Below are 23013 nucleotides of genomic sequence, written 5' to 3'. Positions count from 1 at the left end.
TATTGAGGATGTATCACTTGCCTCATATTGATGTACATGTACTTCTATGAATTCTTCTATGAACATTAAGTCAAATTAAGAATGAAATAAAATGGTTCTCTTTTTCCCCATAGCATTAAGACTATCTTCCACATGAGAATATGCATATTACCGCTGTAGGTTTGAATTGAATACATTTTTGCATTTGAAAGGAAATTGAATTGGTCTATGCTTTCTGATCATCTCGAGAATAAGACCAGCACATATTGTTTGCTTTCCCATTTTCCTTGTAATTGGCTGTTTTTTATTTAATATTACAGGTAAGGTCTTTGCTCAGAGCATTCAGAAGACTACTATAATAATTGAGAGTGGAGGAGGAAGGTTTTTTTTTTGTTTTGCACAAAGAGTTGGAGTGTCTCCATTTTTATCCTACCAATGGCCTAAACAATGTTATGTTGCAGTAAGACATTGGTGGTTGCCATGAGAGCAAATGGGCATCTGTTAAGAATGTATGACCGAGATAGGATTGGACAATAAAGATGTGGTCATGTAATACTCTTTCTTTCTTTTTTGGCGACTTTGTTACTTCCAAGAAAAACATTATAATTTCCTTCAGTTTTTCAGATGACTTAGCTTCTTCTCATTTCACTGCACACTTCCCACATTTGGATTAAGTCCTGTGAAAAACACATTTATCAAAGCCATCATAGGTCATTCTGTCTCATGGCCTCAGGGAAGCAACTCAGTCCCCATGGATCTGTTCAAAAATGAAAAGATAGGTACTCTTTGGAATGTCCCAGAACCTAGTCAAATCCTTTTAATTTCCCATCATAGAGCTCAGGCAGAAGAATGGGACAGATACCAATAATGTCCCATTGGAAGTCCCCTTAACTCCTCAGAAACTAGTAACTTAATAGCCTTTTGTGTCATGGACAGACATTTCAATAATAGAATAGAATATAAATCCTTTATTGTCATTGCGTCAGGTACTGAATTAACAAGAAAGCATTCCTGCAATATCACATATCAAACAAGAGATAAAATTGATGTATAGATCCATCAATCCATCCATGCACACATACATATATATATATATATATATATATATATATACCGAAATGAATTGTGGTGCAGTTGGTACGAATCTGTAGCCATATCATAAAAGGGTATGTTCAGAATATACAAGTGACATCACTAACAACTCAATCCACTTCCATGACGTTTTCCCCTTTTTGCATACTTCGATATAACCTCCAATAGCTTATTTATTTTACTTTATAATGTCAGTTAAAAATGTGTAATATGCAGTAACAGGACGTAAACTCCTCTTCATGTCGTTATACCTCCTAATATTGATTTCCGAGAAGCATTTGTGAGAGCATGACCTCATTGCGATCTTTCAGTCTGTATATTATAATATTTTAATTTGCATTACATCTCTTGTGTAATATTATCATTCACATAATTGTTTTACAGTTTAATCATCCGTTTTCACTATCCATACAGCCCTTTCCAATGTCTTAAACCAAACAAAATTATGCCATTACTGTATTGCTGCATTATTTCTAAAGGTAATAGATCCAACATAAAAACACTGAAGAACATTCAGCTGTGTTTCAAGCATCCGGTGTACTTATGGTGTATTCAGTCTTTATTACGTCACTGAGGAATAAACAATGTCTGAGACAAGTGGAGTAGGAATAATGGACTTTTTAAAATCCCTCACAGTATCTCTTCATCAAAAATAGAAAGGACACCCAGTGAGTGCGCGGCACCGGGGTCCCACTAGAGCATAGATTAGCTTGAAACAAAAAAGGTAAGTGAACATGTACTAAGGAGTCTAAATTGAGCCTTATTGGTAAACCCAGTGGGGGAAGCCATGCACTAAAGCGGAAATGAGCCTGAATGTTATTGGACGGGCCCGAGGAGCGCTGTAACCAGGCAGGGAGCAGCTGTCAGGATGTGAGTGGAGGAGCTTGCGTCACTAAGGGATAATTCTGAGAAGGAGGCTGAGACCACTAGCTTCAGCTCTTTTCCTCCTCCACCAGCACCACCCCGCCCACTCAGCACTCTCAGCCACTCCGGACGTTAGCTACTCTTTCCATCTCCCACTTTATCGCACTTATGCTCACACTACATGCTCTTTCTTTTCATTTACAATCTATTATTCCCCAGCTTCTTTATCACTTAAGTGCTCAATTCTATTTTTGACACTTGAGCTCAGGTTGAAACGCAAAGTGATACAATAGGTGAACAGGGATGGTTCAGAGGCTGGATTCTGGCATTTTATCATCAAGGAAGCAACTGAAAGAGCACTAATTATTATATCATGTTTTTAGATTAAGAAGTAAGCTTAATAACTAATACGTTTAATTATGTAAAACTACACCTTCACCTGTGCTTCACTTTTTAGTGATGCACAAAGTAGCGTTTTTTTATATGCACCGTTTTATATTTGCAGTGTTATTTTGTTTTTGCTTTTAGGAAACCCCCTTCGTGAAGTTGGAGAATGTTTTCTAAATGCTGCGCATGTGTTGTCATGTTGGTAAAAATGTTTGTTTATTTGCATGTTTTTTGACACATTATTATATTTTTTGCATCTTTTTTTAATTGCAGTGCATTTCTCCTAATGGAAGTGTTATGGGCCGTTGTGCCATGTTTGCACCTGTCGGCTACCGTACATTTGTCCCTGGAATAAAAGCAGAATTTAACCTTTTCCGCTGAATACAAAAGACAGATGTTAGAGGGTTTATTGTGAAATCTAAATACAGTTCATTTTACAATGTGACTCATTGTTGCTCAGTTAAAAAGGAAATAGGAAGTGAATTAACAATCAGATTACTGAAGTTTTCTCATATTGATTTCAACAATTTGATCATTATTAAAATGTTAAAGCATCTGGCGCACAGCTTCACAGCACAGCAAGTACACACAAACACACAGACCAATTCTTATTATATTATTAGCTGTCACAACAACTGTTTAGTGTTCATTTTGACCTGACAACCCGATCGTTGTAGGTGACACAATGACTCACAGACACAGAGTCAGAGTCATAATCACACAATGGTTCACAACTCCCCAGCCTGCGTCAGCACCATACCTAATCATCTATTTATTATACAAAATGAAGGAACAAATCAAAACAAGTAATAATGTTTTGGTCTCTTTTGGACCCCTTTGTCATTTGTAACTATGTCTGTATCTTCACCATCTAATCTGGTTTGACCTTTAAAGCAAGGCAAGAATACCTTACGTAAAAATAATATGAAGTCTCATGATTTAAACATTAGGCAAAATTGAGCCCAGAATCTAACCATGACTGACACTGACCACAGTGTTCCACCTTGTCTCTTAAGACCACGCATGGACTCAAACCTTAAATCTCCTGATCCGAAGTCAGACGCCTTATCCATTAGGTATTATTTTTTCGTCATTATGAAGTCCCATTGGTTAGCTGCTTGGTTAAATAAAGAAAATCCATTATCAGACCGAGATCTTGAAGAGGCGTCTTGAAGAGGGTACTAGTATCTAGTATCTGCATTAACTGGCCTTCTTTTTTTCTTTTTTAAGCAAGAAAATAACACAAATAATGGAACATGATGTACAACATTGGACCAGTTTTGGATGGTTGATAAGGTGTGACCAAATCCTAGATTGATTAAACTTGGTTAGAGCAGAGATAACTTGAAGGGTATATTGCCAACTTCATAACTGAGAGTTCGTAGAAGTAATCAGATGTGACAGTTAGCTGAATAAATGTTCACCAGTTGAAAATGTACCGCACCAACAGACAAATTGATTAAATAACTTGTAATCACTGGCCAATGGCTTTATTAGCAACCTGCTCTAAACACCTGAATTAATTGATGTTTAGAAAAATAATGGGGACCAAAATGGGGAAAAACATGTAATGTTGGACCAGTGTTGGCTGGCCAATCAGTTATCATCAGTTTTTGGTTAGTGGCAGTGACTTCCACAATGTATGTTTGAGAGTTTTTTCAACTATATGTCTTAATGGATTGTTTATATATTTACATTATTATTGTTCCGGTTGTCATACAGTCAATTCAGCAGCTCTCATGAAGCTGAAATAAAGCTGTGTATCTGCACCAGTTGTAGGTGGTAGATTCTGTGGACTTTAAGGATATTTTATAACATTTTGACACCCACATCTTTACTTGCATTGCGGCACTGAACCAAAAGGCATTCTCACTTACCCACAAAACACTGGGTACAGTCAGTGTGTCCTCACATACTGTATCTAATTCATTATCAGTGAGGCAGTTCCAGAAAATGCTGCTTGATCACATCACACTCTGGTCTCTGATTTCTTTTGAAGCAACTTGTCTGAACGTCTAAATCCTGCCGTCCAAGACCGTTTGGAATTCTCTTCCAGGGTGGATTTCTGCTTTCAGTGTGACCCAGTTTCTGATCGTCTTGAAATGAGGCGATCTAATCTCTTGTTTACACTCCGACAGAAATCTAATTTCTGTTTTGTTCTTGTGTAAATCCAGTGAACAGTATTTGGATGTTAACATGCTGTGATACCGCGATTCTCTGCAGCATTTTTAGGGTTGTTTCTGTCATCATCATGTGCAAGCAGAAACGAATGCAATGCATGTTTAAAGTCATTAGAAGATAAATAAAAATAGCAGAATGGCCTGAATTGTAATTGTCTTTCCACTTGCGTAAATGGGAATGATTGTGTCAGTTGTGATGTCAAGCCCCAATGTGCATCAGGGTTGCTATGGTTACACCAATCTTGTAATGGTTGAAGCATTTAGAGTGGATTTCTGGATAGGCAACAGGTCTGTGAGCTTAGTCAATAAGGAAAAAATCAATGCATGCGTGAAATAAGCCATGTTGTTTTCTGTAATAAGGTTATAATAAAGCACCTATAGTATTTATATTTTCAGGATATTGAATGAACCTTTTTCCAAAAAACTGACACATTTGTCTTTTCACACCAACGCTGTAAGTTCCTACTCCTCTATTTTCAGCCCATTCCTAAATATAGCCCCACTTGATGAGTCTACAAAAGCATGCCTCTTTACATAGTCATACTGATGACCACAGCGTTGTTAGGAGTAATGTTATAAAACAGGCAGCCAGTGTGTCCTCCTCCCATCTGTTCACCCTGCTCTGTCTCTATTTCTCTGTGTTCCATGACGCAAAGCCTGAGTGGGAGTGGACAAACCTTCTGCTCCCTGAGAGGACTGAGTGGGCCGCCGCCATCCGCTCTGTGCGCACCAGAGATGGAGGCAGAGATGGAGGCAGAGATGGAGGGGCTGTTAGGGAGGGGAGACATTTGAACAACAGTCAGTGGGAGCCCGAGAGAAGGACTGACGAAGGGAAGTAAAACAATTGGGGATGAATGGGGAGCAAGGAAGGAGAGGGTGATGGTAATGGCTGTTAGATGGGTTTATGCAGAGAGAAACATAAGGGGTGGAGAAGAGGAGATGAGGGAAAGCGAGGCTAATAATTGGGGGGGGGGGGGGGGGGTAAGGATGGAAGAGTGGAGGAAGGAGGGAGATGAGGAATGGACCAGCCAAAAAGAAAAATATCAGGAATTAGAGTGGTAGGTCTTGAGTGACATCTTGCAGGAAAATGATTGTCAGAACGAATGAGCAGATCAATAATCGAATGGGGTGTCAAAGTTAAATGTATCATTAATGTTCACATCATCACACAATTGCTAATAGTACAAAATGTGGACTAATTCCTTCATTTATATGATGTTATAGTAAATGATGGGCTCAATTAACTGGGTCTGAGTGGGCATACAAATACAATTTAATTTAGGGTCATATATGAAATAGTATTGCCAACACCCTCAAGGGGTGTTGGCAATACTATTTCCCTGTAGAGAATTTAATACAATATACGATATATGTTTAAAAGAATGGTACAATTTTTTATACAGGTAGGTACATGTATCTATGACTTTACAAGTGAAGTCATAGATACAAGTATTTACCTGCCGTGGTGGCTGATTGTTTTCACCTTGTAAGGGTGATTACAGGGTAAGCATAGACTGTATAAGAAGTAGATGTAGTCATTGTGATGTCACTTCGTTGACTGGTGGACTATGGTTTTCAAAGTGGCAAGTTTGCCATTTTGGCCTGAGCCACTTACCATTTGGTCTTGTTAAGTACAACCAAACAATGAACAAGACATTTATCGGCGACTTTCATTTTAATTTTCATTAACTGAAAACAAAAATCTTCAAAGTCCTAAGATGAAAACACAGAAAGCACTCAAACTTGAAACCATGGGGTATAGCGACCTGTTAAACACAAGGTAGCCACATCCTAAACAACAAGGGTTTTTATTTATAAAATACTTTAACAAAATGAACATCATGTAGTGTTAAAAAAGGCTTAAAATTAGCTACATTTAATATGAAGATAAACACATTAGGAAAATTTTTGCTAAAATAATGTAATATTTTCGTAGACTTCTATACAATGGAATGGACCAAAAACCATGTTTAACTAACACAAACGTTTTGTCATTTTGTGCCAAGATACACACATAATATCACCTAGACTAAAGTCACATTATGCTAAGTATTTAAAAAAATATATACATAATGTTTTACATAGGTGCTATTATGCTCTGCTTTATGCTAATTGAAGTGCCCAGTAAAACACTATATAGTCATGAATCAATGGCCCTCATAATGACCTCTGTCTATTTTTAATCCTGCCTCCTCACCTCCTGCCTTCTGCTGTTTATCTTTAGTACCTCCATCCCCCTCACGGTCCTTTGGTGGCTATTTTACAATTTGGCTAAATCCAGCTCTGAGGTAACAAGTGACACCTTCTGTTTCCATGCTTCCGGTCGCTAGGCAACCTCAGCAATTATGCCACTGCCAAGAGAGGAAAAGGGAGGAAGTAGCACCCCGAGGGCCCCTGCCTCCGTTAATCTTGGCTGGTCAGCCTTCATCCTCCATCTAAGTGTAGTGCCTCCATACCAGGCCAGTGACGAGGGCCACTGCAGCATGCTGTGTTTCCTACTGCTCTCATTAAATCAGATCTTTTTCCTGTGTTACAGAGATGCTTCTGGCTGGTTGAGGAAGTGTGCGAGGAGCAGAGTGACTGCACTGAAACACTCTGCTGCCCTCTGTTGTTCTCACTGTTTACTGTAGTAATGAAACACTGTGGTGATATATAAAAAAATGTTTTCCTATGTGTAACCTATATCACATAGTGCTTTATGCAAATATATACAAAATTAAAAGTATATAGAACTCACTAATATAACCTTAAACTTGAGAGGTTAGATTAATGGCAGCGGTGGAAGAAGTTCTCTCAGTATCCAAGTAAACATCATCTGACTGTTATTTATTGTAATATTTTAATATTGTTCATAATTCATTTAAATGTCAGACTCATTTCAATTATGTAAGATGATGCAAGATGCATTAATAAAGAAACATGAATGTACTAAAAATCTAATTATATTAACAAGTCATGCTTTTAAGTAACATTTAAATGTATTACCTGAGATTAAAGAAGAGTGTAAGATTGTAATCTATGACCTAACGAAATGTCACTGAATAAATTCTATGAGATTAATCTTTATTGTCTTTTAAGGTTTTTGTGATTTTTTTCTTTTGCCCTGGTAAATCTGTGTTTATATATATAATATATAAAGTCATTGTATGATATTGTACTAATTTATAACCATGGCTCTTTTTTGGACAAAACAAGGCTTTCGGGGGAATCAAAAATGGATTTAGGTCACTCCTTGTCACGCTCCTGGGTTCATGTCACGGTTGTAGTTTTGTAGGTTTGGGTGTTTTTGCTGGTTTCCATGTCATGTTTTCTATGGGTTATTGTCTGGTCCTTTTCCCTGTGTTTTTCCTCTTGTCATTAGTTCCCTGGTGTGTCTAGTTATCTGATTGTGTTCACCTGTGGCCCTTGTGTTTATCCTCCCCTGCCCAGCTGTTTCTTGTCTTGTGATTACCCCTCCCTGTATTTAGTCTTGTCTCCTCCCGTGTTCAGTGTTGGTGCTTCTTTTGTGTGTGACTTAGTTCACCGGAGAGTGTTTTGTCTGTTCCAAGTTTATGTTAAACCTTGAAATAAAGGTTATATCAAGTGTTATCTGCGTGTGGGTCCTACCTGCTTCACTCACCGTATCAGAAAGCACCAACCTTGAAATGGGCCCAGCAGATCCGTTTGAGCTGGAAGTATTGAACTTTTCCTTTTGTTTTGGCTAACTGCTCGGATAGATGGAAGAGAGCACCCGGAGTTCAGCAGCGAGAGGCTGTGTTGTCGGAGGCGCGCCAGATGGCTAGAGAGAAACCAGGTTTGGTGAAGTTTTTACCTTGCTGGATTTCAAAGATCCTCCCGGTGTGTGTGATTCCCGGCCTGCTAGCCCCAGGCATGCTAGCTCCCTGTCTCCCAATTCCCAACCTGGTACCATACGCCTCGGTGGGTTCCGTCTAAAGTCAACCCATGCTTCTGCCCCAGTTCCTGCTCCTGTCCAGGAGTCGTATTCCGGAACTCGTTGGGCTTATGGAGGTCCACAGAGTATTCAGGCGGCTGCGAAGAGGAGTCGTCGCAAGGCCAGGCTAGCAGCCCGAGCCCCAGCAGCCATGGTTCCGGCTACAGAACCGGCCGACACAGCCATGGTTCCAGCCCCAGTTCTGGCCCCAGCAACCATGGTTCCAGCCCTGGTTCCGGCCCCAGCAGCCATGGTTCGGGCTCCAGTACAGGCCCCAGCAGCCATGGTTCCGGTTACTGAACCGGCCCCAGAAACCATGGTCCCGACTCCAGTTTCGGCTATAGGACTGGCTGTCCGTCCGACGCCAGCTCCCCGTGTCCTGTCGGCATACCGGCCGACTCCAGCACCTCGTCTCCTGTTGGCTGTCCGTCCGACGCCAGCTCCCCGTGTCCTTTCGGCATACCGGCCGACTCCAGCGCCTCGTCTCCTGTTGGCTGTCCGTCCGATGCCAGCTCCCCGTGTCCTGTTGGCTGTCCGTCCGACGCCAGCTCCCCGTGTTCTGTTGGCGAACCAACCGTCTCAAGTCACCTCTCAAGTATCCTCTCAAGTTCCCTCTCAAGCCCTCTCTCGAGTCTCCTCTCGAGTCATCTCTCAAGTCTCCTCTCCAGTTCCCTCTCCAGTCTCCTCAAGTTCCTACTTGAGCCCCCTCTCAAGTCACCTCTCAAGTCTCCTCTTCATTGCCTTCTCAAGTCTCCTCTCGAGCTACCTCTCGAGTCCCCTCTCAAGTCACCTCTCAAGTCTCCTCTCCAGTCCCCTCAAGTCCCCTCTCGAGTCTCCTCTCAAGTTCCTTCTCAAGTCTCCTCTCGAGCTACCTCTCGAGTCCCCTCTCAAGTAACCGCTCAAGTCTCCTCTCCAGTGCCTTCTCAAGTCTCCTCTCGAGCTACCTCTCGAGTCCCCTCTAAAGTCTCCTCTCAAGCCTCCTCTCGAGTCCCCTCTAAAGTCTCCTCTCGTTCCTACCCGAGTCCCCTCTCAAGTCACCTCTCAAGTCTCCCCTCGAGTTCCCTCTCAAGTATCCTCCCGAGTGCCTTCTCAAGTCTCCTCTCGAGCTACCTCTCGAGTCCCATCTTGAGTCCTCTTTCAAGACACTTCTCAAGTCTCCTCTCCAGTGCCTTCTCAAGTCTCCTCTCGAGCTACCTCTCGAGTCACCTCTCAAGTAATCTCTCAAGTCAACTCTCAAGTTCCCTCTCAAGTCTCCTTTCGAGTCCCTTCTCGAGTCCCCTCTCAAGTCTCCGTTCAAGTTCCCTCTCAAGATCCCTCTCAAGTCATCTCTCAAGTTACCTCTCGAGTCTCCACTCAAGTCCCTTGTCCTGTGCCGTTGGAGGTCCCGCAGACTGCTCTTCTGCCGGGGGTCCTGCCAACTCCATGTCTTGTCCCGTTGGAGGTCCCGCAGACTCCTCTTCTGCCGGGGGTCCTGCCAACCCCATGTCCTGAGCTGTTGGAGGTCCCGCAGACTGCTCTTCTCCCGGGGGTCCTGCCAATCCCATGTCCTGAGCCGTTGGAGGTCCCGCAGACTACTTTTCTGCCGGGGGTCCTGCCAACTCCATGTCTTGTCCCGTTGGAGGTCCCGCAGACTGCTCTTCTGCCGGGGGTCCTGCCAACCCCATGTCCTGAGCCGTTGGAGGTCCCGCAGACTACTCTTCTGCCGGGGGTCCTGCCAACTCTATGTCCTGTTCCGTTGGAGGTCCCACAGACTGCTCTTCTGCCGGGGGTCCTGCCAACTCTATGTCCTGTGCCGTTGGAGGTTCCGCCGACTGCTCTCCTGCCGGGGGTCCTGCCGGCCCTGTGTCCTCTTCCGTGGGGGATCTTGCCCACACCGGCTCCTGCCCGGCCTCCGGAGCTGTCCGGTCTTCACCCTCGAGCCCGGTCCCCTGAGTTCGCCCGCGGTGGTCTTCACCCCATCCATGGTCTCTACCTTACCCACGGGCCGTCCGCCCGAGTTCCCCTCCTTGTTTTCTGCCTTGCCCCCGGGCCGTCCGCCCGAGACCCGTCCTCCAGACCCCCTCCACCCACCCTGCTGGACTTTGTTTTTTGGGACGTCTGGAATCCGTCCCTTGAGGGGGGGGTTATGTCACGCTCCTGGGTTCATGCCACGGTTGTAGTTTTGTTGGTTTGGTCGTTTTTGCTGGTTTCCATGTCATGTTTTCTCTGGGTTATTGTCTGGTCCTTTTCCCTGTGTTTTTCCTCTTGTCATTAGTTCCCTGGTGTGTCTAGTTATCTGATTGTGTTCACCTGTGGCCCTTGTGTTTCTCCTCCCCTGCCCAGCTGTTTCTTGTCTTGTGATTACCCCTCCCTGTATTTAGTCTTGTCTCCTCCTGTGTTCAGTGTTGGTGCTTCTTTTGTGTGTGACTTAGTTTACTGGAGAGTGTTTTGTCTGTTCCAAGTTTATGTTAGACCTTGAAATAAAGGTTATATCAAGTGTTATCTGCGTTTCGGTCCTACCTGCTTCACTCACCGTATCACTCCTTTAGGTCATTATGACCTGGTATTCGATAGACGTACACACACAACGCAAGAACATAAATCAAGGTTGTGTTCTCATGCGATATTTTCCATTCAGAGTTTCAACACACTTTGTTCCACAAGAATGAGCCTGACCAGGATAACACTTGAATAGAAACATGCTGCAGTGGAAAATGTGCTTCTTAAAGGCCAGCATGGTGTGGCTAACATATTTTGGCCAAGGTTGCAGTTGTATGTTATACATCCCTGCAGGTAAACACTCACTGCTGGGGTTACAAAAGTCAAATTAACTTCCATAAAGGGATTGTTAATTCAAATAGTATTCAGATAGATATGGAAAATAAAACACGTTTGTTCCTCAGTGATGTCATGTGTAAAGGGCAACATGGGGACATGACCAGCTTGTGGTCATAAAGCTATCTTTAACAGTGTCAGCTGTTTAACCTGTCACTTAGATCATTTCCCTTTTTTATTCTATGGTCATCACAAATATCATGTCATTCATTGTCTAAAATCATGACTTCATATTGTCATGTGATACCATTATGGATGTCACTTAAAAAGCATATGTTGCCTATTTTATAATTATCTGTGTCATCTGTGAGTCTGTTTTGGGTCAACACACACAGAGTGATGATTCTTTATCTGAGATATGCTGTGTTTTTATGTATTATAAGTGAGTCAATGCCATGTGTTTATTTGAATTATCAGTATTTGGTTGTATCCAAAAATATATATTTTGATTGCAAATTGGAAAAATATAACAATTCAATTTCTTGCTGAGAGTTGGATGATAAGATCCATAACAATTAATTAATACATTGAATACTAAAATGTGTGGTTTTATGGGAAATGATAATCCAACACAATAATTTTTCTGCAAAAACTAGAAGAAATATTTTCTATTATTTCTATAAAATGTATTGACTTTAAAGCAACCCTTTAACTCTTTCACTTAACAGTGCATTATTTTACATACAAATACAGGAAGAGTGGCTCGGTCCATATATTAACCTTTTAACAGTACACTCTGCATTTGTTGGTTTAAACGTCTGAGGGTCTGTTGTGTCTCGTCAAATGTGTTAGTTATGTTTATGTATTTTGTCATGTCTCACTTTCCATTTCCTGTTTTATTTTGTACTTACCTCTTGTCTTTCATTTCAGGCCCTGTTTCTTCCTCCCCTTGTGTGTTTTCCTGCCATCATCAGTGTCTGCCCCGCCCCTGATTGTTTCCACCTGTTCCCACTCACCTCATGTTTAAATAGTCCTGTCTCTCTCCTGTCCTGTGTCAGTTCGTCTTGCTTGTTTCCCCGAATGGTCGTGCCAAGACGCAGCTAAGAAAGGATCGCTTTCACTCATGTCAGGTTTTGTTTCTTTTGTTAATTTTGCTCAAGTTTTTCTTAAGTTCTCTTTTTGTTATGCCTAGTTTCTTTCTCCTTGTGAGCGCTTTTTTGTTGTTTTTTCCAGTACCTACTCTGTTAAGAGGGATCACCTGATCTGTGAAATTAAAATTACATTTTTGTTACATTCAAGACTTTGTCTCTCATGGGTCGTGCATTTGGGTTCATCACTTTATGTCGAGATCCTGACAGTGCCTCTTTCAAATATCTTCAGGGCATTTGCATTCCCTTAGCCAGATCTTACAGCATCTTGAATCATGCATAGTGTGTGTTTTTCCATTGGATTCTCTATCGTTAAGCGATTTTAAAGCATCTGTAATCATTGTTTTGGGTGCTGCAAGCTGCTTTATCAAAGGCTATAATCCATAATCCAGACTGAGATATCTCAGCATCTATGAGACGGGTTGCTGTTACATTTGGTACAGACATTCATGGTCTCACGTTTTGGTGATCCCCTATAGCGACAAAAATAGGTTGACATGTTTATGTTTTTGTGAAGTGTCTTTACAGTTATTGAAAGCTGGTCAAGATGCCAATGAAGCAAAAGAGTTCAAATTTTTAACATGAATTTTGATTGTGATCGAATATACTGAACTGAAGACATTTTCCCATCATAATCAGTTGTAATGTGAACAACACTCAAAATGTCTGTCTGTGTTTTAAAATGTGTGTTATAATGGATCCCTTGTCTTTTATCTTCAAACCAAAGCTACCCACGGGTAAAATTCAATATCTGAACCTAATAGTGCTAATTTGTTAAAATAGGATGGGGGACATGCTGAACAAGAAAGCCTATCATGCTTAAAACATGCATATGCAACAATGGGATTTTTACACCACAAGGAATATATTGTTTTTATAATTTGAAAAACAGCACTGGGTGGTCGAACGAAATACATGAAATATACAGTACATTCTATTCAAAACAGTTAAATATTAGAAATGTTTATTTATAGTCACGCTATAAGACATGCACTTTTACATACACTTTTTGTGACAAAAAAATGTACATATATTATGTATAAAGTGGGCATATGGTTTTGAAAATATCAGTAATGTCCTTATTTGATTGATTTTTCTCAAATGAGCAGCTACACCCCACATGTGAATATAAATATCCCTGCAGTGGAAAGACGGCCACTTTTCAAGCATTTTATTCCTTCATTCAGCTACAGAAAAAAATTATCTCATGTCTAAATTTGATTTCATTCTTCCAGTAAGGGCGTGTTGCCACGGGCCAAATGCACTGTTGTGTAAACAAGACCTGCGATAGCAATAGAACAGATAAACCAGAGAGTGAGACAAGCATTGCGTAAGTAAAAAAGCCAGTGAAGGAAAATAGCAGCACTGGGAGACTAAAAGTAACATCTCCACCACAGATGGCCCCCACGCTTTCCGCCAGTGGGTCAGTGGGTGAGGGAAGAGTGGAGGGGAGTGGAGGCGAGAGGAGAAGCTGTGGCCGTACGCCGCTATCCAGGGGAGAGTGTGGGCGACGCGGGCAGCAGGAAAGAGAAAGACAAGGACTTCCAAGGCCAAGTGGGCCGAGGTTTGCTAAACACATACACATTGCTAAAAACAGAAGTGATGACGCTCAGAGGTCAGCCGGCTGATTTGTCATCAGCTATTTCAGAACTGTTTAAAGAACTGACGAGGGAGGGAGAGGGAACAATGTTGACATCACTGCATGCTCACATCACTTCTTGCCCCCGCATTCTTCCCATTGTGCAATCATGAAATCAGTTTCCTGGATTTGAGGTGGTGCCATATTTGGTAACCAGGAAAATACTGGTTTATACTCACCTTAGGGGGGTTGCTGGTTCTGCTTTCAAAGGGTGTCACTTCTCCTCTCGTTGACAGTGTCCATTCAAGGCTCACAATTAAATGATGAATAACATTGACGAGTCAATGATCAACTTTCCGTTGAACTCTTACATGTCATCATACTGTGAAATTACTTAGAAGCAAATGTGCAGGGAATAAGGGAACAACTTCTGACCTCTGACCTTTGAAAGGGAATTAAAGTTCAACCCTGTAATGCAAAGTTGGGATTTAAAGAGGCCTTCTTTTTGGGTTTACCCTTACCTGTGTTGTTATAGTTTTTGTGCTTTTCAATGGTCTGCTAAGGCATAACTTCCAAAGTTCCCTTCAGAGACTTCACAAACACTCCCCCCCCTGCCTGAAAACAACTCCATTGGAGTCCTTTGTTTAACTCTGTAAAATAGAGACTTCACTATTTAACACTCACGTATCATACACACGGTTCTGTCGCGTTGAAGCTCGTCGGTGGGCATGTCTGGGACGCGACCAACAACCAATCACATTAATCTTGCGCTTGTACTGGCATGTGACTTGATTGGCTGACGCTTCCGTCGATGCTTGAAAAGTTTAACTTCTCTAAACTTCCAGCGCGAGCAACGGAGGCAAAGCGAAGCAACGGAGAAACAATGCAGTTCGGCAAAGCGTGACGTCACCCCATTCAAAGTAAATGGGAAGCACCTCCGTTGAAGCACGCTTCGGAACCATGTGTAGGGTGCATCACGCTTCTATTGGCCACACATTGTATGTGATAGGCGGGGCATCCCTCAGTGGTTGAGCAATCACAACAGAGCTGGCCAGCTAACCAATCAGAGCAGACTGGGCTCTGGTTTCAGACAGAGGGTGAAAAGAGGTGCTGCAGCACAAACAGTATGAGACAAATAAATACCGTTTTGAACGTTAAAGCATGCAGACATGTCACAGTACACAAAATACAAATATAAACTGATAAGGCATAATTTGGTGGTACCTTTGTCTGTCAGAAGAATGAACAAACACCTCTCACACACCCCTACTTTCTACAAACGCTTCCAAGGAAAGATGTAGAACCTGCTCAACCTACACTCCACAGGTTCAGTGCAGTATCAGTGGGCCGCCAGCAGAGATCAATCAAGACTAAAGCTGTGTTTGCTTTGGGCACTGGGCACACATGAAAAATACACACAATAATCACTTAATACCAACAAAGTCCTTCCATTTACGAGCAGTCTGTTTGTTCCGCAAATTCCAGTTCCCACAACACAGAGATAAAAGGCCCTTGAGGTTAAAGTTTAAATATTTCAGGTGTTGTAATATTTCAATTAAATGTGTGTTTAGTCCTGTAATCATACAGTAAAAATTAATGACAGCAAAATAGACAGCTGCTTATCAACAAGGAGAACCAATGTAGGGCCTGAGCATCTGTAATAAAGCTATTGATGAGATATGTTCAGGTTATTGTAGTTCATGATGTTACGGCACAAAAGGTTCAAGAGGTGTGTATCAAAGAAAAAGAAAATCTGTCTGCCATTCATGCAGGTTATGTTTACTTTTGATTTTTTTAAAGGGGCCCTATCATACTAATTTCCCTCTACTGTGACATGTCTCCAAGCTTTAATGTTACTCTCATACTGCCTGTGCTGCAGCACCTCTTTTCACCCTCTGTCTGAAACGAGAGCCCAGTCCAGTGTTTCCCCTAGGATGGAGTCATAGCAGCGGTGCTAAGGCACGTGGGCCCAGCATAATGTGAGCGCGGAGAGCGTGGATTTTTTGTGCGCGTGCGAAGTGCGCCGCGCCGAATTTGTTTCTATGTGTCTGCCAGCACAAGAAAGACTCTTGAGGCCTAGTACCAGTGCCGGTTCTAGCCAATTTGCTGCCCAAGGCGAGATTTTATATGTAAAGAATAAATGAAAAATCTCTACAAAAGACAATTACACTACAAAAACTGAAACTTATTGACATAGGTAATATACGTCAAAATGGCTTCAAATGTATTCAGTATTGTATGAACATGTTTTAATTGGGGGGTGGACGTCACATCCTCTAGGGGGGTCCGTGGGCATGCCCCCCCGGGAAGATTTTTTTTAACATTCTAAAGTAAAATGCTTCAATCTGGTGCACTTTGAGCACACAATTACTAGAGACCAGGGGCCTCATTTATAAAGGGATATACACTAAAAAAATGGCGTACGGCAGTTTCTACGCAATGTTTGCGATTTATAAAATACTAACTTGACGGGAAAACGTGCGGTCCTCCACGCAAACTCTAACCCATGCGTACGCACTAAGCACAAAAACGGGAGAGACGAGAAACTGCGACACCGTCGTCAGAAGGAAGAATGGAGAGAAATATGTGGAAATAATACCATAAATAAAATGTTACCTCTCATTTATCATATATGAAGAATTCATTTTCAAACATTGATAAAAGCCAATCTTAAAATGATTTAACAAACACCTGTTTGAGACTCCTCAGTTCACACATGGGGGGGGGGGGGGGGGGGTTGAGATGCACAGGCTGCAGTGGAGACGCTGCGAACAGCTGATGGACAGCTGGGACACAAACCACCAAATACAAAAACATAATTCAGATCCAGTCGTCATGACTCCACTCCGGAGGGATTCCCCGATCATTTCTTACAGTTTCTCATCAAGTGGGGGTCTCCTGTCCCCGGTACAAACACACTGCCTGAGGAAGGCTATGTGTATTTTTTTTGCCATTAACCTCTTTCGGACCACTTATTTATTTATTTTGGTGACGATCCGACCTCCACGCTGCTACTCTGGTTCAAACTGCATCCACCAAACAATATGATTTATCTCGACCTCCCCAAAATAACCAAAATCTGACACGGTGTGAGATGTTTTTTTTTTAGCTTTTCTGTCGTCATTTCCTGCGATCTTCTCCATGCAGTCAGTCAAAATTAATGAATGAAAGGGCGTTTCTTTGACAATTTATAGGCAAATATGGGCGTTCCGTGAAGCCCGCAAAAGTTGCACCGCATTCCGAGTCGGTTGTGATTTATAAAGGGAAACCTGCGTAGGAAGTGCCATACGCACTTTCCTCGCCGGTACGCAATGTTTGGTGAATTGGAAAGTGGCGGAAAATGTATGGACCTATTTTTCGGATTTCTACTACGTAAGCAACCTTCCCACGTCAATCCTACGCACGGCGTTACTATCTAACTCGGCGTTAGGCCCCTGATCTAGGGGGTACAACTCTAAACACCCATATCAAAAAGATTGATTTACATTTTAATAATCAAATAAGTATATGAACATAACCAATAACCCATAGCCAATAACAAATAAATGTAACTTATTTTATTTTTGTTGTTAATTTACATCTTATTTGACCAGTTAACATTTATTTATTTATGCATATTTTTGTACCTCTCCAACTTTAAACGATATTTTTGGTTTACTGTCTTATAGTCAGTGCTTGAATTGGGCCGGTACTCACCGGTACGCAGTACCGGCACTTCTGATTTTTACCCATGTGGTACCGGCACTTCTTACTGAGTACCGGCAAGGTGCCGGTACTCAGTAAAATGCCGGTACTCAGCCGCCGGCAATATACGTATATATTGTAAACGCAACGCAGCGCAAATGTGGGTCTGACTCTGCCTCACAGAGGGTGACTGGCTGTCTACATAACGTGGCCGGCCGACATTGCCACTTTCATACAGATCATACTAATGCCGTCGATTGGTCTCTGTGTGTCATTCAAGCTCGGGAGGGTGTGTGTTGGTGTATGTGTGGCGCGAGCGAGCGAGAAAGCGCGCGCACCGGTTACGTGTATTGTTGTTAGCATCTGGTGCTAGCTAGCTGCGCTAACGGATATAAGGAGCTTTTTCAACAACAAGGTGGAGGGAGAGTCCTTTGCTGTCAGACTGAGAGGCTGATAACTACAGCTCTGGTGAGGTAAATTACTCTCTGAGTCTTTAGATAGTTAACTTAGTTTAAGTTATCTCAGTGGGTCTCAAACGGTTCGGTCACCATTTATGTAAACACATATTTCCATTTGAGGGGGTAGTGATTAGTAAAATATGCATGAATAATATAAACAAAATGTTAACTAGGTGAAAAAAGGTAAGATAAACTTGTTGAGAGCTAAAACTAGTCTTTGCTGTTGCCTCAAAGAGGAGCAGGGGGGAGAGGAGGGAGACAGGAGAGGCCGATTCAGGAGCCCAGACACACTCACAACTATAAATGAACCAAAAACAAATAAATAAACAAGTTTCAATGTTTTTTCATATTGCATATTGTATGTTATTGGTTATGGCCATGTACTTATGATTTTATGATTATTTAAATGTATACATTTTTGTTTCATATGGGTGTAGTCTCTTTATTTCCCCCTCAAAATGCACCAGATTGATGCATTTAAGTCCAACATTTAAAAATAAATCTTACCGGGGGAGCATGTCTCCGGACCCCCTTATAGGATTTGAGGCCCGGCCCCACTGTTCCCAAATAGATTTGCAATTTTTTTTAAATAGTAACCCATCTCCATGTTTCTTTTTGGGTAGTAGATTTAAACTAGAGGGCTATCACTTTGTGCAGCAACGCTATTGACAAATAAATCCAGCAAAATGGCACAAAAAACTGGTAGTGGCCTCAGGGACGAGGAGTCATTTAACCAGCCAGTAGGAGTCAAGCTTTACTTTCTTTTATATCCATAAAGAAAAAGTAAATCTGTTTACAGTTGTTTCATTATGGATGTTGAGAGGTATCCATATATCTCTTCTTTTTGCTCTCAAAGTGCACCAGATTGATGCATCTAACTTCAATATTTTAAAAAAATGTTCCCGGGGGAGCATGCCCCCGGACCCCCTTAGACTAAAGGGTGTCAGGTCCACTCCCCACTTATAAAAATAGCACTTTACCACTGCACCCCCTCTAATCTCAGATGCACCCTGAGTCATTTTGTACAGTGAGCCTTTCTAAAATATACAGTAAAGAGACAAACCCACCAGCATTATAGGATATACTATGACTTTGTGTGAAATACTTGTTGCTGATTTAGAGTACTGGCACCTTTTTTATTCCAATTCAAGCACTGCTTATAGTATACATTGGAATGATTTCAAAACTGTTTTTATTTATCCTAATAATTATAAAGGAGTGCCTTGGAAATATGTGTTTACATAATTTGGAAACACATATTTGTTTGAGACCCACTGAGATAAGACTAAAATTAACTATCTAAACACTCAGAGTCCTTTACCTCACTGAGCTTCTCAGTCTGACAGGAGAGCTTTCCTCCACCCTGGTTGTAGAAACATACTTCTTATATCCGTTAGCGCAGCTAGCACCAGATTCTATTAACAACAGCGCCGGTACCGGTGCGCCCTCTCTCTCGCTCCCTCGCTCGCTCTCTCGCTCCCACGCTCGCACTTTGGCTGTGAGCTGAGGGCGCCTGATAAGCCAACATCCCCCACTTTCATCACTTACAGCCCCTATCGTACAGGGCAAATGAAAAGTGTAACCGGGGTGAAAAGGGTGTTACATTTACTTAATTATGAATGTTGTTACATCAAGGCCAAACATTTGGATGAGTGCCAACGGTCAAAAATGTTTTTTGCCCCTGGCGACCGCCTATGTCAAAAATATAGCCGACGCTATTTGTATATAGGGGAAACACTACAGTCTGCTCTGATTGGTTAGCTGGCCGGTTCTATTGTGATTTGTCAACCACTTAGAGATGTCCGCTGCAGGTAGGCCTACAATGTGTTGGAGCACTAGCCAATAGAAGCGCAAGTGTTACATAGTGATGTCACTTTTTTTTGGAATAAACAGATGAAGTCAAATCAGGGCATTTCAAGGGGGTAGTGTGAACTTTGGGATTTTAGTCTTTGCAGACCATTTACCTGCAAAAAAACCTATACAACACACTACAGGAAAAGGGGGGGGAAAGCATGATAGGACCCCTTTAAATCATGCAGTCCCTATGTTTACTTGTAAATAAAACACACTGTGTGTTTTTCTTTTTAAATTGTACTGAACAAAATCCAGAATTTCTAATCCTTATGAATTATATTTAGTTCCCTTTCCTTCAACCACCTTATTAAATCATCAATTCTATATGGGACATGCCAAACGTGTCAAAATATGAAACATACACACCATTTAAGCCAGCTCAGTGTTTTTGCTTTATTTGCTGCAAGAAGTAAATGCAATAATGGAGTATCTTCAAAATACATCACCCACCTCCACTTCCTGTGCAAATTATTTGTGACTCAATCAAGGATCCTTTCTTTCATGCAATCCATGTTTTGCCCCTAAAAGTGTAAAAATGCTGCCCTCATGTGGCCAAAAGTGTCAAGACAAGAACCCATAGAAATCAGTCCATGCAACTTTCTAGTCTCTTTAATAATTTGACAAGAATTACACATGCTCATAATGATGCATGTATTGCTTTGTCATGATTGTATATTTAGAAACACTTACACAGGTTACACATGCCATGGCTATTGTTGCTATAATCAGCAGCTAATTGGATTTGCATTGAGCTTGACCTGGATCCAAGACACAGGTTCCTTGCAAAGTTAACCAGGTCATTGACGAGCGAATTTAAATGAGAGGGCTTCTCACACACAAACAAGTAAGCCATGAGCTTGTAAAGGCATAGCATTCTGTGTGTGATTGGCAAACTGAAGTTACTATGATAGCTCAAATACATTGACTTACAACAGCAGCTTTTGAAATAGACAAAGTAATAGCTGGCTGTTAGAAATGAGAGCCAGGAAAAAGAGACACCTGCAGAAAGAGTAAAATCCAAGGTATAGTAAAATCCGTAGAGAAAATATTATTTTTGTTGCATTGTTTTGTTTGAGTGTAATGGCATGCATCATTTAGTTGTTTTCCAAAAGCATATATACAAAACAGAGACAACAGTGCAGCTAGTGCAGGACATGCTTTAACATCTTAGAGTAGATAGTGGTTGCAAAGTATGACATCACTGAAACTGGATGCCCCACTTACAGCAATTATACCTGACATGCTCTCCTTCTCCACATCTCCCTCTGCCTCTCTCTGATTCTCTCTGGTTTCATGACAGGCTCTGCTTGTTGTTGACCACTGGAATGGCCTGGACCCCACATGATGTCGTGTCATTCAAACCGAAATGTACATGCATGACAGCATTTTAACCTAATGATCCCCACAGAGACTTTTTCTATAGTTAAAAAAAAAATGGAATCAAAGTCAAAATTAACAATACAATTTAAACACTTAAAAGTATAATAACTATACCTAAGACATAATATATGTTACATTATACCAAATATTTCCCAAAAATGTTCCTGCAATTTTAGTTGAGGAATTAGTATATTAATTTGGGCTGTCATAAACTGAAGTTTTGTCCAGTTAAAGTCACCTTTTTCAGTACATTTCTTAGATCGCAGTTGTTTTTAACTATAATATTTCATCCCATTGAATGTGTATGGATTTAAGTTATCAGAGAAAAAAGAATGAGCTGATGTTAGATACAGCCAACCAGGGAAAAAACGAGATTTTATTGTCAAACTGCTTTATTTTGTGTTTTTACTGTGTTTTGCTATTGGGTGTGTTTTGCTGTAGATCCTTTGGCTACAATGAAGAAATCCTAACCAAGTTGCTTATGCAATGACAGCAATTTATGCAACGTTACTCCATATTTCGCTATTCTTTTTGATTGAGGGACCCATAGTGGCAAAAACTACTTAAGGAAGACAAAAGTGGCAAATTAACATAATTTGTTTTGAAAAATAAAATCTTCTTCTCATCATCACAGTGAAGTTAATTGTTGTATATTAACCAATTGAAATGTAACGATACTTGTACTAATTTAATATTTCCTTTTCTTATTGAATTGATATGTCATTTAGCAGGAACTATTCTACTATTCTTTTAAATCCACAGTTTATTCGACAGCTAGGAATAAGATTTATTTCAAACAAGTTGCTTAAAGAACACATAAGATGTCATGCCTTGATTACATGGTCCATCTGTATATCATATTGTTTCTTTATATAATAAAACATTTGCTACACCATAACCATTTCTAAAGTATAATATACTTTAAATACATTTATTAACACTTGCTTTTACACTTTCAATACATGTTGTGTGTACCTTGATACTTTCCCATCACAGGGTAGATTATTTGGGATATTTATATTCCAAGAGAAAGTTAAATGGTTTAATTTAAACTTGTTAAAAGTGTGGTCTGAGATGTATTACCTTCCAAAGACAGACATTAGGCCTATACTTTATGCTTTTACATGGCCCATATTTTGAGTAGCCATAATAGAAAAAAGCTCACGTGTAACTATTTTACTAATTAGCTATGTTCTCATTATATTTCAGTGTCCCAGTTAGGAATCCTGCTTTGGACTGCACGTCCACTGAAATGAAACATAACCATTATTTGTATTTATTTGTATAACCTGCTATAATCAATAATAATCAATAATATGATGTCATCTATACATAAATTAGACCTGTGTTTTTGATTCTATGCAAGTTGTTAAAAAGGTAATTATTTATGTGGTTTAAGATGTTTTCAATCAAGCTGGGGTATTACAAACACCTCACAGCAACTTCTAACACCTTATGAGAAGATGAAGTTAAAGTAACTTGGTTATAATGGCTTGAAATACATCTTTATCAGAAGCAGTGGATGGTTAATCTATCTAAAACATTTGTCTGCTGAAGAGGACAGACATGCTTTTATTGCATTTAAATGAATAACCCGGTATGAAAAGAGGAAGTAAACAGATAAGATAATGTGGCTTTAACTCTCAACCCTCCTCCTCAAGAGGCGAACATGACGTATTACAGCACTACAGCCAATCAGAGGGCAGTACGCTCAAGCTGGAGG

This window comes from Notothenia rossii (assembly GCF_949606895.1).
Source record: "Notothenia rossii genome assembly, chromosome: 7".
NCBI classification, from domain to species: Eukaryota; Metazoa; Chordata; class Actinopteri; order Perciformes; family Nototheniidae; genus Notothenia; species Notothenia rossii.
This window is presented reverse-complemented; position numbering follows the sequence as displayed.